The following is a 15085-nucleotide window of genomic DNA, read 5'->3' on the forward strand; positions in this document are numbered from 1 at the left end:
AATTTCCACGACCAGCCGAGAAGAAAAAGGTGCTTCGCTCCTTAGGAGCCAGCGGATTCTATCGGAAGTTTGTTCCAAACTTCAGCGGTGTCGTGGCCCCGTTAACCGACTTGCTGAAGAAGAACACAAAGTTTTGGTTGGCAGAACAATGCCAGGAGGCATTCGACCATTAAAAAGAAATATTGACCGCCAAAACCGTTTCAGCTACAACAAATGCTTCAACACCTTTCAAAGTTACCGTCGACGCGAGTGCCATAGGAGTTAGAGCTGTACTGCTACAGGACGATGAGTTAGGATCGTACTTTTCAAAGAAACTCAACATCCACCAGAGAAAATAGTCCACGATTGAGAAAGAACTATTGAGTTTGGTACGAGAGTTTAACATTTTAATGTGTATTCATAAACACAGTGTTGGAGACGGTTGTGGACGCGGATCCCAATCTGCTTACATTCTTTGAAATCTTTAAAGACTATTTCGTTGGAGTCTTATGTTACAGACGTTTAATTTAAAAATCATACATATAGCGTGTCGTAAGAATGTAATCGCAGATGCGTTCTCACAGATTTAACTGATAAAGTTTAGACTAGATTTGTATTTATCCAATGTTAAATATAGGTAAATGGGAAGAAGTTAAGGTGAACATAGATTTCAGTTATCTGTATGTTATGGTTATGTGTCGAAAGAATAGAAAAACAAATGAGGCCATGTTTTCATTATGATGGTTCTTTTCTGAGAGAAAAGGAGTTATGAACGTGTAAAGGGTACTATACCTTTAAGAGAGTTGAAGAATTTACAAGCACAGTGAGTTCTGGAAATTTACAATGTAACATTTGGTCCAGCAGCTTGCAGTACCTGGGTTGCTAAGAGACAAAAAATAATAAGAACAAATTTTAGTATATCTTAATGGGGGGGGGGGGGGGGCGGCGGGGAAGGTTATCGGACCAGTATTGTAGAAGAGAAAGAAAAAGATAGGTCAGAGAGAGGAGTTGCAAATACCTGGTAGTTAATTATTTTCTGTTAGACGTTTTTTAAAAAGTTGTTAATTTTTACTTTAAATAGTGACCTTTACGATGGTTATTGGCCTTCCGAATTTTTACAGATTACAGCACGGACTAAATCTTTTCTGTGTTGCAAATTTAAATTAGCGCGGGGTGGTGGGGTGGGGGGTGTGGGTTTCCCCGTGTTTTAACACATTAACTCGGTTTTCTCTGCACAGATGCTGCCAGACCTGCAGAGCTTTCCCAGCACATTTCTGTCTTAGTTTGTAGTTTACGAAATCTGCTGTTTTCTTGACTTTCTTATGTGCATCATTGACAGCCATGGTTGAGGCCCTGGAAGATAGGAAGACAGCTAATGTTGTAATATTATTTGTAATTTGGCTGCAAAGAAAACCCAGGGAACTACAGATCAGTGAGTTTGATGTCAAGGGTGGATACGTGTTTGTAGGAGATTCTGAGAGGCAGGATTTACATGCATTTGGAAAGGCAAGGACTCATGAGGCTTTATGTGTAGGATCCCATGTCTCACAAACTAGATTGCAGTTTTTGAAGAGGTGATCGGGAAGATAGATGAAGGTAACGTAGCATTCGTTGTCTACTTGGACCTTAGTGAGGCCCAACAAGGATCCACATGGTCGTCTGGTTAATAAGCTTAGATAGCAGGAGATCAGGGAGAGCTATCCAATTAGATACAAAACTGGCTTGACTGTGGGAGACAGAGGGTGTTGGGAAAGATTTGCTGTTCTAATTGGAGGCCTGTGTCCAGCGTTGCGCCACAAGGACCAGGCTGTTGCTCATTGGTTTTGTAAATGATTTGGATGAGAATATTGGAACCATGGATTAATTTGGTGAAGAAATCCCCAAAATTGGAGTTATGGTGGACAGTGAAGAAGGCTATCTTAGAGGACAAAGTTATCTTGATCTACTTGGCAAGTGGGCTGAGGATTGGCTGATGGAGCTTCATGCAGATAAATGTGAGATGTTGCAATTTGTTAGGCAAACGTGTGTAGGATTTATTTTAGTAAATGGTAGCGCGCTGGGGAGTGTTGCCAAGTGGAGAGATCCAGGGACCAGGTACATAGTTCCGTGAAAGTGGAGTCACAGGTTGACAGGGCAGTGAATAAGGCATAAGGCAAACTGACTTTCATCGATCAGAGCATTGATTACAGGAATTGGAGCATCATGTCGTGGTTCTACAAGAGCATAGTAAGGCCACATTTGGTGTACTGACTACAATTCTTGTCGCCCTGCTATAGGAGGGATGTTATAAACTGGGATGGGGACAAAAGTAATTAAACTGATGTGACGGAGACGGGAGATTTTGAGATACAAGGCTGGGATTTTGTTCCTTTTTGCGTTGGAGGATGAGAGGTGACCTTTATTTCATCATGGGAGGCATGGATAGGATGAATAGAAAATATCTTTTCCCGCGGGTGGGTGTTTCCAGAACAAGAGAGGATAGGTTTAAGGTGAGAGGAAAGACATTTAAAAGAAATCAAAGGGACAGTTGTTTCTCACAGAGTGTGGTGTGTATAGGTAGCGAGCTGTCAGGGGATGTGGCATTGGGGAGTACAAATACAACATTTGAAAGACAATTGGATGTGTACATGGATAGGAAATATTTGGAGGGGGTCTGTGCCAAAAGAAGAAAAATAGTAATAATTCAATTTAGGAAACCAGGTGAGCATGGACGAGTTAAGCCGAAAGGTCTGTTTGCATATTGTATGATTCTAAGAGTCTATGACTCTTTCAATCCTCCTTTATCACTCGTCCTTCATTGCACTCAATTCATTTCCAAGTCAAAACTCCTCTGTAAATACTTTAAACGATCTAACTCTCCAAACTTTCTTAAATAGAGAATTTCTGGCATTGATGTGGTTCTGTAGACCACAGCAACAGCATAAACAGAATTATATTCAAACACAATCTGTAACGTTTTTCCTGGGATAATCCCTCGGTCTACCATTCCATCCATGTTGATCTGTGGTTCAATGATATATTGGTGAATGTGCCAGTGTCCGAATCATGTGTACCTAAACCTGATGAAACCCGTTAAAGCTACCATAACTGACTGCTTGCATTCCAAATAGCAGAACTAACATGTAATAGAGAGGGTGTAATGATCCCAACACCAACAAACCAACAGTACTGTCACATCCAGCCATAAATGGTGATGGACGGTTAAACAATTTCATGGAGGAGAGGGCTCCATATTATCCCCATCCTAAATAATGGAACAGTCCTGTACATTAGTGTAAAAGGTAATGATGTAGCTTTGGCAAGATACTGCGCCAGACGTGTTGAGTGGATGATCCAGCTCACCCTCGCTATGATGCCCACAGAATCACAGATGCCCATCTTCAATCAATTTGATTGTCTGCAAATGACAAGAAGAAACAAGTGAACAAAATGGATACGACAAAGGCAATGGGCCCTGACACGATTCCTGCAATAGGACTGAAGACGTGTGCTGCACAACGAGCCGTGACCCTGGGGAAGCTGTTTCATTCCAGCTCCAACTCTGACATCTTCTTGTCAATGTGGAAAATTACTCAACTATGTCCAGTCCCCTAAGAGGAGAATAATTACAATCTGACCATTTGCCACCCCTCAGTCCCATCACGATAGTGAAACCGGTAGAATTTCTTTTTGACAGATCTGTCAAACAGCACAGAAATAACCAGCTCATTGTGGTTTCCAATAGGTCCCGACGTGGAGATTGTGCTGTTGTGGAAATGTCACTGGATTACTAATCCAGAAGAGGCTAATGCAGTGGCAGCTGATGGAAGTTAATAACAATTATTAAAATATCGAGTTCTAAAATCTGGTATCAGTAACGGTGATGCTGAAACCAATGTCGATTGCAAACTCCAATTTGCTTCATCAATGTACTTTCAGGAAGTGAATTCTGGCCTGGTGAATTCCATGCATTCCTGGTCTGGCCTAAACGATTCTCTAGACACACACGCATGTGATAAACTTTGCAATAGTCTCTAAATGGTAAAGCAAGATACAAAATTGTGTCAAACTGCTCTGAGGTTTGAAAGGATAAAACTGACAGAACTGCCAGCACCAGCCTCAGTATCGGAAAAAGGGAATGAGAAACACAGTCCTGTTGACCCTGCAGAGGCCTCCTTCCTAACATCTGAGAGCATGTAACAGCCATTCACCAGATGCCTCCCGCTCCCTTTCGCGTCGAGAAATCCTTACTCATATTCAGTGCCTTGTCTTCCACGGCTTATGTGGGAGAGAAATCCCCAGATTCACCAGTCACTGAGTGTAGATATGTATTCTCATCACAATGCAGAGTGTCCTGCCTGTACCTAATACAGTGGACCCTTGTTTTCGACGTCCCAGTCAGGGGAATTATCATCCCTACCTCCAATATGTCTCACACTGTCAGAGTTTTATTTGTTTCACTGAGATCTCCACTCATTTTTCTAAAGCCCTGGAATACAGACCCAATCCCCCCAAACTCTCCTTTCCCAACAAGCCTGTCATTCCAGAGATCAGTCTGGTCATCCTTCACTGCACTCCCTCAATGTCAGGTTTGTCCCTTATTAGGTAAGGAGACCAAAACTACACACAATACTGCACAATGTACAAGATGGGCTCTCACCGAGGTCCCGTACAGCTGCAGTAAGACACCCTTACTCCTGCCAGTCAATCCACTAGAAATTAAGGTCAACACACCATTTATCTTCCTGCCATGCTCCTCATAATCTTATCCTTCTGAATCACATGCTGCTCAGAATTCTCTGCTCCAAAGTAAACAACCCGAGCTTATCCACCCTCTCTCCATAGCTGAAATGCTCCATCCCAGGGAACATCCTGGTGAATCTAATCTGCACCCCGTCCAGTACAATCACATCCTTCCTGTAATGTGGCTCCCACAACACCACACCGTATTCCATCTTGGCCTAAACAAAGTCCTGCTTAACTCATGTAATCTATGTCTCGATGTGTAAAAGTTATATTTACTATTCCAAACGCCTTGGTAACTCTACTATTAACCTGTGCAGTCCCAATCAGGGATGTGTGGAGCTTCCTAGTGTGCTGCCATTCATTGAGTACTCCTCTGTCTGGTTCATTCTTCCAGAGTGCACCACCTCATAATTATCAGGGTTACAGTCCATCTGCCATTGACATGCTTATCTGACCATTCCATCTGTATCTTCCTGTAACATAAGACCTACCCCCTCACTGCCAACCACTCGTCCAAACTCACATACCACACTCCCCCACACCCTCCACTTTCATATCTACATTATTTATGAGTATCACAAATAATAAGGGTCATACCATTGACCCGCATACTACACCACTGGACACTGATATTCATTCACACAGTTTCCAGAACCCCCCTCTTTCTCCTGCCATAAATACATTGTGAATGTCACTTACCAAGTTACCCTTGGCACCCTGAGATTTTGCTTTCTTTATCAGTCTCCCATGTGGGGCTTTGCCAAAGGCCTTGCTGAAAAAAAAACATATGAAAAACTTCCTCGATAAAAGATCAATAAAATTCGTACGGCATTACTCCCCTCTGATGACTCTCTCTCTCTAAATGAAGATCCATTTTCTCCCACCCTATTTTCCCCAATAGTTTCACTGACACTGATCTGATACTCACTGATCTATAGTTCCCTGGTCTACCTGCACCAACCCTTCCTATAAAATATTCCAGATACAGTCTCACCAACACGATGTGTCACTGGTGCAGAACTTCGCTTCCAGTCGGAGCGAATTACTACAGAAGCTGGGATCTGTACTGAAACTAATGCTAGAGTTCACAGCGAGTTAGAGAGCATCCGTGGGGAGAGAGCACAGAGCTCTTCATCGTCTATATTCTGATTCCCTTCAAACAAAATGAAACTTGACTTTTACCTTCCCCCATTTGCATATGTTCTTACCAATACAATTTGCTTTATTGTTTTAGGGCTAACTTACCTTATATTATTATTTTTTTAAATCCTCTTGATATCCAACTATACCATATCCACTTGTTCTCCATTGTTTATATCGACAAGGGACATCTTCAAGCAAATATTTGGTAAATGTTGCCTTCCCTTTCAGAAATCTAGCATCATTCTCTCGACGTTTGCTATAACATTCCAAGTGTCCAATATCACATTCTTTATAATAAATTCCGACAGATTCCCCACTGTGAACAATAAGTTAACTGGTCTGTAGTTCACCATTCTCTGTCTTCTTCACTTTGTAAATCCTTTATAACCTTCCAAACTGAATACTGGAAAATAAAACAGTGATTCCCAATGCAACTATTACGTCAATTTCTGCTTTCTCTGAAATTCTGGTATGAAGTACGTTTTGTCTGTCAGACGTATCAATACAGTTATGTTTTCAAATGTTACCTCGTTACTGATATGAATGATTTTAGTCTTCGTTTACACAAGTCCCATGGTCACTTGGTATTTCTGGGAGATTTTCTGGACCTTCGTCCATGAAGACAGACATAAAGTAACTGTTTAGTTTCCCTGTCATTGTTTTCTGTTCTCCACAATAAATTATCGTGTCCACACATTCACTGTTCCACATTTGACTTTGCTTTTATTTTCCTTTCAAATATCCATGGCAGTTTTTCATCAGTCTTTTTGTTTCTGGTTAGTTTGTATTCCTGTTCTCTTTATACTTTACTTATCAGTTTATCAGCCTTCGTTGCGTCCAACATTTCAATGAATCCACAATATATGACTCTTTTCTAAGGCACTTTCATCGATCTAATGCAATTCTTAACTTCTTTTGTTCACCATCGTTGAATCACCTTTCGCTTTTGCGATTTATGCCTTGGAAGGATATATGTATAAAGTAGATCCTACAGTGTTTCTGTAAATAACAGGCATTACCTGTCTTTCATTAATTCATTCAATGTACTTTTCAAATTCATTAAAGCCAACTTTATTCTCATATCTTAATGGCTTGCATGACTCAGATATATACCCGAAATATAAGAAAAAAAACTTTTTATATAAAATTCAATAAATTAAGATTACTATTCCCAAAAGCTCCTTTACAGCAAATTCTTCGATTTTCTCTGCTGATCACACAACACCAATTCCAAAATTGCCTGATCAACAGCTCGTTGCTCAACATACTACTAAAGCAACCAACCTCATACACACTCAACATTAACATTCACTTGGGTAAACACTGGGTGGATGTAACTTCAAGCTGTCCATTATTACTGCAGCACCCACAAACCTGGATGTCTAATTTTCTGTTTTATGACATATTTATATTTGTATTGCAGCTTTCACTTTGATACATAACTCCCATGAACGTAGTTTCCCCTTGCTGTTCCTAAAATCCACCTCACCAGATTCTGTGGAATCTGAGTGACGTGGGCTCGAGGGGGGTTAATGGTAGATTCAGGCGAGATGTTTGGCGAGGCATATCTCATCATTTAAATTATCTCATCACGGTGGCACAGTGGTTAGCACTGCTGTCTCACAGCGCCAGAGACCTGGGTTCAATTCCCGACTCAGGCGACTGACTGTGTGGAGTTTGCACATTCTCCCCGTGTCTGCGTGGGTTTCCTCCGGGTGCTCTGGTTTCCTCCCACAGTCCAAAGATGTGCAGGTCAGGTGAATTGGCCATGCTAAATTGCCCGTAGTGTTAGGTAAGGGGTAAATGTAAATGTAGGGATTGGGGTATGGGTGGGTTGCGCTTTGGCGGGTCGGTGTGGACATGTTGGGCCGAAGGGACTGTTTCCACACTGTAATCTAATCTAATCTAATCTAAAATCTAATCTTACCTGTTCCTCTCAAGTGTCATTGCGAGATTTTCTCCACATCTCCCGTTATGCTGGTGAAGTAGAGAAGGGCAATGATCTTTCAACATTGCTGTGTATTCCCTCAGACAGCTGAGCCTGCTCTAACCTGGGTGGGAACCTTACAGCAGGCTAGTAGAGTGTTGCTGCTGCTGTACCGAATCTTGGTGCGATCACACCTGGAGTACTGTGCACAGGTTTAATCTCCTCCCTGAGGAAAGGATATTGGAATTAACTCAGAGGTTATTCCCTCAACTGTAATGAAGGTGTTATCATAAAATCTCTACAGTGTGAAACCAAGCCATTTGACCCATCGACTCCACACTGATCCGCCGAAGGCCATCCCATCCAATTCCACCACCCATCCCACCCAATCTTGTAACGTGGCATTTTCCATAACTGATACACATGGCCTCCACATCCCTGAACATAATGGGTAATTTAGAGTGGCCAATCCACCTAACATGCACATCTTGTGACTGTGGGAGGAAACTGGAGACTGAAATTGAATCTGAATGTCTGGTGCTATGAGCGCAGCAATTCTAAATACTATGCTACCTAATGTGGGCAATACAACTTGCCCGCAAAGTTCAGTCCTTGAAAAGTGACATTTGAGCCAGGAGATTTCATAACTCACCAAACCTGCCATTGAGCAACAGGAAGAGGACATTGAAGTCTTGAGCAGCTTGGTCAGAAACAGGTGCAGGACATTCAGGCCATCAGGGCTAATGTCAGAACACCAGGAAGACTTTCGGTCCATCGTGTGTGTAAAGCCAGAACATAATGGGTCCATTTAGTCACTCATGCCTCTTGTACAGCAACTAGAACAGATTTTTTACAGCCTTGTGCCTGTTACACAGGAATTGTGAAAGGAACGTAGAGGTTATAGAAAGGGAAGGACTTCGAATAACCAGCTTCACTGGGATATGAAAAGTAGTGAAAAACTATTGGGATTGAAGACAAAATGTTAGAATACGTCATGAAGGAATTAATAACAGGAGATTTCCAAAGGCAAGCCACAATCCAGCAAAGTCAACATAGGTTTCTGAAGGATAAATCATGTTTGAATGATTTGACCAACTTTCTTTAAAGAAGACGTAACAAGCAAGATGGATAATGGGGATCCTATAGATGGATTATATCTGGCATCCAGACATCAGTACGTAACGTGCATCGCAAAAGATTAATATGCAAGCCAAGAACGCATGGGGTTAGGAACAATTTACTTGATGGGGAGAGGATTAGCTAATCAGTAAAAGACATGATATGGAGCCGCTGGCTTTGGACTGTGTTGGACAAGGTCAAAAATCAAATGACACCAGGTTAGAGTCCAATGGGTCAATTTGTAAACACAAGGTTTCATTGTGCTGTTCCTTCATCAGGTGTAAGAGAGAGGAAAATCTTAAGCACAGAAGTCATAAGAGAAAGATCAAAGGCTTGTACAACTCATGTACATGAATTGTCTACACAAATAAGATGGCTCTTAAGTAATTAATCAGTTAGAATATAGGTGCGAGTTTGATTGATTAATATGCAAATCGCAGAATTTATTTCAAGTCACTGCCTGGAGATACCTTCAAGTATTATCGATGTAAATGAAGTAACACGTGCGATCAGACAATGTATTCTAAGCGTGAGGCCTTGTTTGGAATCTGTCTGTGTCTTGACCTGGAGTTGGACTGGTGTTATTTACATAGTAGGAGTAGCATGTGTGCATATGTGTGAGAGAGGGGCGTGTCTGTGTGAAGGGAAGAGAGACACATTGCGTGTACGTGAGAGAGAGTGAGGTGGAGTGTGCGTATGAGTGCGGGAGGGAGAGAGAGACTATGTGTGCATGCGTGTGTGACAGAGTGGAGCGCATGTGTGGAATGTGAGAGAGGGGGAGTGTGAATGTGTGTGAAGGGCGGATATGGAGAGTGTGCATCATTGTATGTAACGGGGAGAATGAGAGTGTGCGCTTGTCCAGGCTAAGATACAGACAGATACGGCTGATCACTTTCCCCCACACTCACTAGCTTCCCCTCTCTGCAGTCTCTGTTCCATTTGTTGTTCATGTTACAGAGCCAGATGTTGTAAATACAGTCCCCATGCTCCATCCAGAGTTGGTCACCAAATCCTCAGGACTCCCTGAATGTCTGAGGCAGCTCACAGCACAACCTCCAGCAAACTATCCCCAGCCCCTCCATTCACATTTCAATAACAGGAGTCAGTCACAAACCCCTCAGCTTCAAGTTAGATGCCTGTTCCTTTACAATTATACTCAAGGGTCTTCCTCGTGTTACTGACCGTGCAATCAACTGAGAGAGACAAACAGAGGCCGGCGCATACCAAGTTTCAAACACGCGAGTCAAAGCTCCTGGAACACCTCTCCATGGAGCACCACATGGGACATATCGAGAAGTGAACAACAGCCTGACACACACCATTTCACTGTTTCTGAGGTTTACCATGCCAGCACTCGATACACGAGGGAGTCAAAAGCCAAAGCCAGGGAAAGATACAGAAAAAAAGACAAATAATTAATTAACTGATAACTTGGTGAAAATGTGGATAAGGAAATGGGGGGATTGGAATAACTAGATAAGTGAGACAACAGTGGGCCCAATCACAAGAATGCACACATTGAAAGACTTTGCCAGATTAGCTGGAATGGCCCATTGCCTCAAATTTTGAATCTGCCTCACAGAACCAGCCCAGACACCATAAACTTGGGTAAGGTAGTAGCTAAGATGGAGAGCTATGCAGACTGTGCTGGTGGACTACTCCATAAACTGGACTATCTGCACAGCATGGGGAGCATTGCAAACCTTTGCTAGGATATTGCAACCCTCTACCACCACCCTCTGTCTCCGACCTTTGAGCCAATTTTGTATCCAAATGGCTAGTTCTTCATGTATTTCATATGAACCAACCTTGTTAAATAGATAACCATGCACGGTGTTGTTCAATGCCTTACTGAATTCCATATTGACAATGTACAGCAGTCTATCTTAATTAATCTTCTTAGTCCCTTCTTCAAAAAAAAATCTCAATCAAGTCAGTGAGATACAATATTGCTTGCACAAAGCCATGTTGACAATCCCTAATCAGTCGTTAAATTTCAAAATGCATGAAAATCCAATGCCTTGTAATCCCCTCCAACAACTTACCCACCACTGACGTCAGGCTCACTGGCTTTTCCTTATTACCCTTCTGAAATCCTTTAAGTAGTGGCACCACGTTAGCCAACCTCCAGTCTCCTGGCACTTTCCTGTGGCTATTGATGATAGCAAGGGACCCAGCGATCACTTTCCTAGCTTCCCACAGAGTATAGTGTACATCTAATAAAAGCCAGGACATTTTCCTTCCTTTGAATGTTTTAACACCTCCAGCAGCTCCTCTGTAACACAGACATTTTCCAACATGTCACTACCTATTTCCCAAGTTCTCTTGCTTCCATATCCTCCTGCACTGATACTGATACAAAATATTCGTTCAGTACCTCCCCCATTTCCTGTGTACATGGGCAGGCTTGCTGATCTTTAAGATGTCCTATTCTCTCCACAGTTACTCTTCCTCCTTGACGTACTTGTAGAATGCCTTTAGCTTCTCCTTAACTCTATTTGCCAAATCTATCACATGTACTCCTTTTATGCTCCCAATTTCCCTCTTAAGTATTTTCTTGTTGCCATCAGAATCTTCTAGTAACTCACTTTAAATCAGGAATTAAGAGGCTAATGATGACCATTCCGATTGTCAGAAAAATGTGTCTGGTTCAGTGACACCCTTTAAGGAAACAAACTGCCATCCTTGTCTGGTCTGGCCTACATGAGACTCCAGACCCACAGCATTGTGGTTGACTGTCAACTGCCCTCTAGGCAATTACGGATGGGTAATTGATGCTTGCCTAGCCAGCGACACCCTCATCCCGTGAAGGAATTAAGAAACAAAATCTCAATTCCTGCTGCCTATACCTAACATATCCTTCCCTCTTATCCATGACCAGAACCTCAATTTTTCCAATCCTTCAGCATTGCTTACACGTACCAACCTTACCCTTCACCATAACAGGGACATAATGTCTCTGTCTTCCAGACATCTCATTTTCGGTGGCTTCCCACCTCTCAACTGACCCGCTTCTTTGCGAATATCTACCCCAATCGACTGTAGAAAATCCTATATTAATATAATCATAACTGGCTTTTCAACAATTTAGAACTTTAAGTTTTAGACCTAGTTCATCCTTTTCCATCTCTATTTTGAAACTGATAGAATTATGATGACTTGTCATAATGTGCACCCCGCAGATACCTCAACCACCCCCTCCACAGTGCCTTTTTTTCCCCAAGTGTAAAGTGACGTTTAGCTCCTTCCCTCTGGTGGAGAGCATTGATCAAGCAGCTGCAGCGTTGTCACTGGGATTGTGGTCAGCAGAGTCTTCAACTCATTGGGTTAAACCTAAAAATAATTTGTTTCAGTGACATTTTCATTGAGTGTGACAGTGGGATCGTCTGCACGAGGTTAAGCTAGTTTCCTGGTGCTATCTTATCGAACTCAAATCATTAACTACCTTCCCCAAACCATGGCTGTCATTCAATACCAGCCCGATTCTCCCACCCATCATGGTTGGAGGGACTCACCATTGCCCGGATGCCCCAGGATATTCCGTGATCCCTGACAGTGGTGCCATCTTAAAAAGGCCAATGGGCACACGGTTGAGCTTTCTCGGCTTGGGGCTACCCTGCACAGTTTACCCTCAGCATGGCAGATAAGGAGAAATTACACCATGGTTTGTCGACAGGGGCACGGAGGTCCTGGTGGGTGGACTTGTACAGCAGAGGATTATTCTCTTCCCAGAGGGGACCATACCACCAGACCCACCGAGCATGTTCTGAGCTCACCACCCAGCTCAGTGCAGTATCTGGGGTTTTAAGAAATGTCCTGCAAGACAGGACAAACATCAAAAACCTTCCCCGCTCTGTCAGGATAAGTGTTATCGTGTTCTCCCTGTTCCCTCACCATCACTGTATATCTGTTATAGCACCTACGCCAGAACAAGGCTCATGCTCCACCACTCTCACTGCTGCAAGCAGAACTTCCTTCTCTCTCTCTTTCCCCTCAACTATATCTCTCTCACTAATAACACTGTTTGGATACAACACTATGGACAGACACCCTCTGGACACATCGCCATCTCCACCACCCCACACACTCCAGCACGAATAGCAGGGATTCCCACTCCCACATTTACTCCCTCCCTCCATTTCTCGTATTCTAAGAGAAACAGCCTGGAATAGGATGGAAAGGGACAAGCCGGGTGGTGGAGTGCCCGATATCCATTTCCCCCCCACCACCCGTACCTGTGTGTCAGTATTTGATTCTGTGAGTACTTATATGTATGTGCAGGTCTGACCGTCGCTGTAATGCTGAAAATGAAACAATCTCTCCCTCAACTGGCCTCCTCACCCTACTGCAGTGACAGCGGCAGAGAGTGACATCACTTGAGGATTCAGACTGGGAGGGAGAGAGAGTGAGAGAGCTCATAGCACGATCCAAACTGACAGTACCATGAATACACACACACACACACACAGACACACACACTCACATGCACAATGCTGGCAGATGGAGGGTTGAAAATATAATTGGACCTGTCAGAGTGGAAATGCTAACCTCTGAGTGAACCATTTTGTCAGGAGGTGACATGAATTGATTTCTCATTCTGTGACTTGCAAAGCTTAAAACTTATTTGAGAAAGTATTTAAAAGTCCTGGGAAAGGCCCAGTAGTGTTGCTACTGACCCAGGAATAACATTGCTCAGTATCGGACAAAACAGCTCTATGCTTCCAAAGATATTATTGGAAAATCAAACGGCCGCGCAATTTGAGAGATTCACAGTGAAGGATTTGTTATCTTCTGAGAGAGTAAAAACTCTGCCATTGATGTAGTGGTGTGGGGAGGCCAGCAGAGAGGAGTATTGTATGAATCTAATCACCAATATCAGAGGCGAGCACTTGCCAAGCACCCGAGCTCGATTCCACCCTCGGGCGATTGTCTGTGTGGAGTTTCACATTCTCCCCGTGTCTGCGAGGGTTTCCACTGGATGCTACTGTTTCCACCCACAGTGCAAAGGTGTGGATGTTATGTGAACTGACCATGCTAAATTGTCCATAGTGCACAGGGATGTGTCGGTTAGGGCATTAGTCATGATTAAACGTCGGATAGTATTTTAACGGGTCTGTGTGGGTTACTCTTCGAAGGGTCACTGTGGATGTATTGGATCGAAGGGTCTGTTTCCACACTGTAGGAATTCTGTGAACTCTGCGAACAACAGGGACAGACAGAGACAGAGGAGGAGGGAGACATTGATTCCAATTTCAATCTATTTACTTCAAAAGCAACTTTGCACAGAGATGCAGACAGAGGTACACACAAACTGAGATACTGACACTAACACACATAACACATACACACAGAGATGCGCACACAAATATGGGCGTTTACCCATAAACACATGAACATAACCCCACATACAGGCACACGCCGTCTTTATTTACGTTTTTACTAATAAGTTATCAATGGTCAGTCGGAGAATGCAGGAGAATGGGGTTGAGAAATATTTTAGCCGCGATTAAATGTCATTGCAGACAAGTTGGGCTGAATGGTCTAATTCTGCTCCAGGGTTCATTACTCACATGATCTTGTGGTGCCTGGAATTGCCTTTCCACAACGTCAGTGGGGGGTGAATTTGGTAAGTATTTGATTGAGGGAAGTTAATGGGAATGTGGACAGGGTTTAGGCGCTGAGTGGGCGATATCTGTTTCTAATTGTCGACTCCTTATATGTCAAAAGAGTGGGGATTGGTTTGAGGGGAACACATTTTGAGAATAAGGACCTTTCCATTTATGACTGAGACAGGGATGTTCCTTTCTCTTTCGGGTTGTATGATCTGTGATGTTCTCATGCCGAAGTAGCAAGGTTCTGTTCCATAGATCTTTGATGTACAAGAAAGTCCATGTTTATTGGGAACAGACAGGAAAGTGATGTTTAGTCACAATCACATCAACAACGCACATTCTGAATGGTGCAGCAGGTGAGAGGGGCTGAATGGCCAACTGTTGCGCCTATAACCTATATGCTATTCTCTCAACTACTCAATAAGGTTACAGAGGTAAAGAAAGATCCCATTCAGACAGTCAACATCGTTGTAATGAGACAGGCGGAGACCATTCTGCCCTCTAAGGATTTACACAGGAATAGATTGAAGTCATTCAGCCCGCTAAGTACATTACACAGTTTAGGATGAGGCCATCCTAC

The 15085-nt window shown here is 43.0% G+C and overlaps 1 long non-coding RNA gene across 1 annotated transcript in view; it reads right to left on the reverse strand.

The window, feature by feature from the left end:
* Window positions 1-3315: 3315 nt before the first annotated feature.
* LOC122552106 overlaps window positions 3316-15085 on the reverse strand; it is a 20518-nt gene continuing 8748 nt past the window's right edge. The window contains exons 2-3 of the long non-coding RNA XR_006312297.1: window positions 12892-12896; window positions 3316-3326 (exon numbers count right to left, since the gene is read on the reverse strand). This is a non-coding gene — a long non-coding RNA (uncharacterized LOC122552106). The remainder of the gene's footprint in view (window positions 3327-12891; window positions 12897-15085) is intronic.

This window comes from Chiloscyllium plagiosum, chromosome 8 (assembly GCF_004010195.1).
Source record: "Chiloscyllium plagiosum isolate BGI_BamShark_2017 chromosome 8, ASM401019v2, whole genome shotgun sequence".
Taxonomy (NCBI): domain Eukaryota; kingdom Metazoa; phylum Chordata; class Chondrichthyes; order Orectolobiformes; family Hemiscylliidae; genus Chiloscyllium; species Chiloscyllium plagiosum.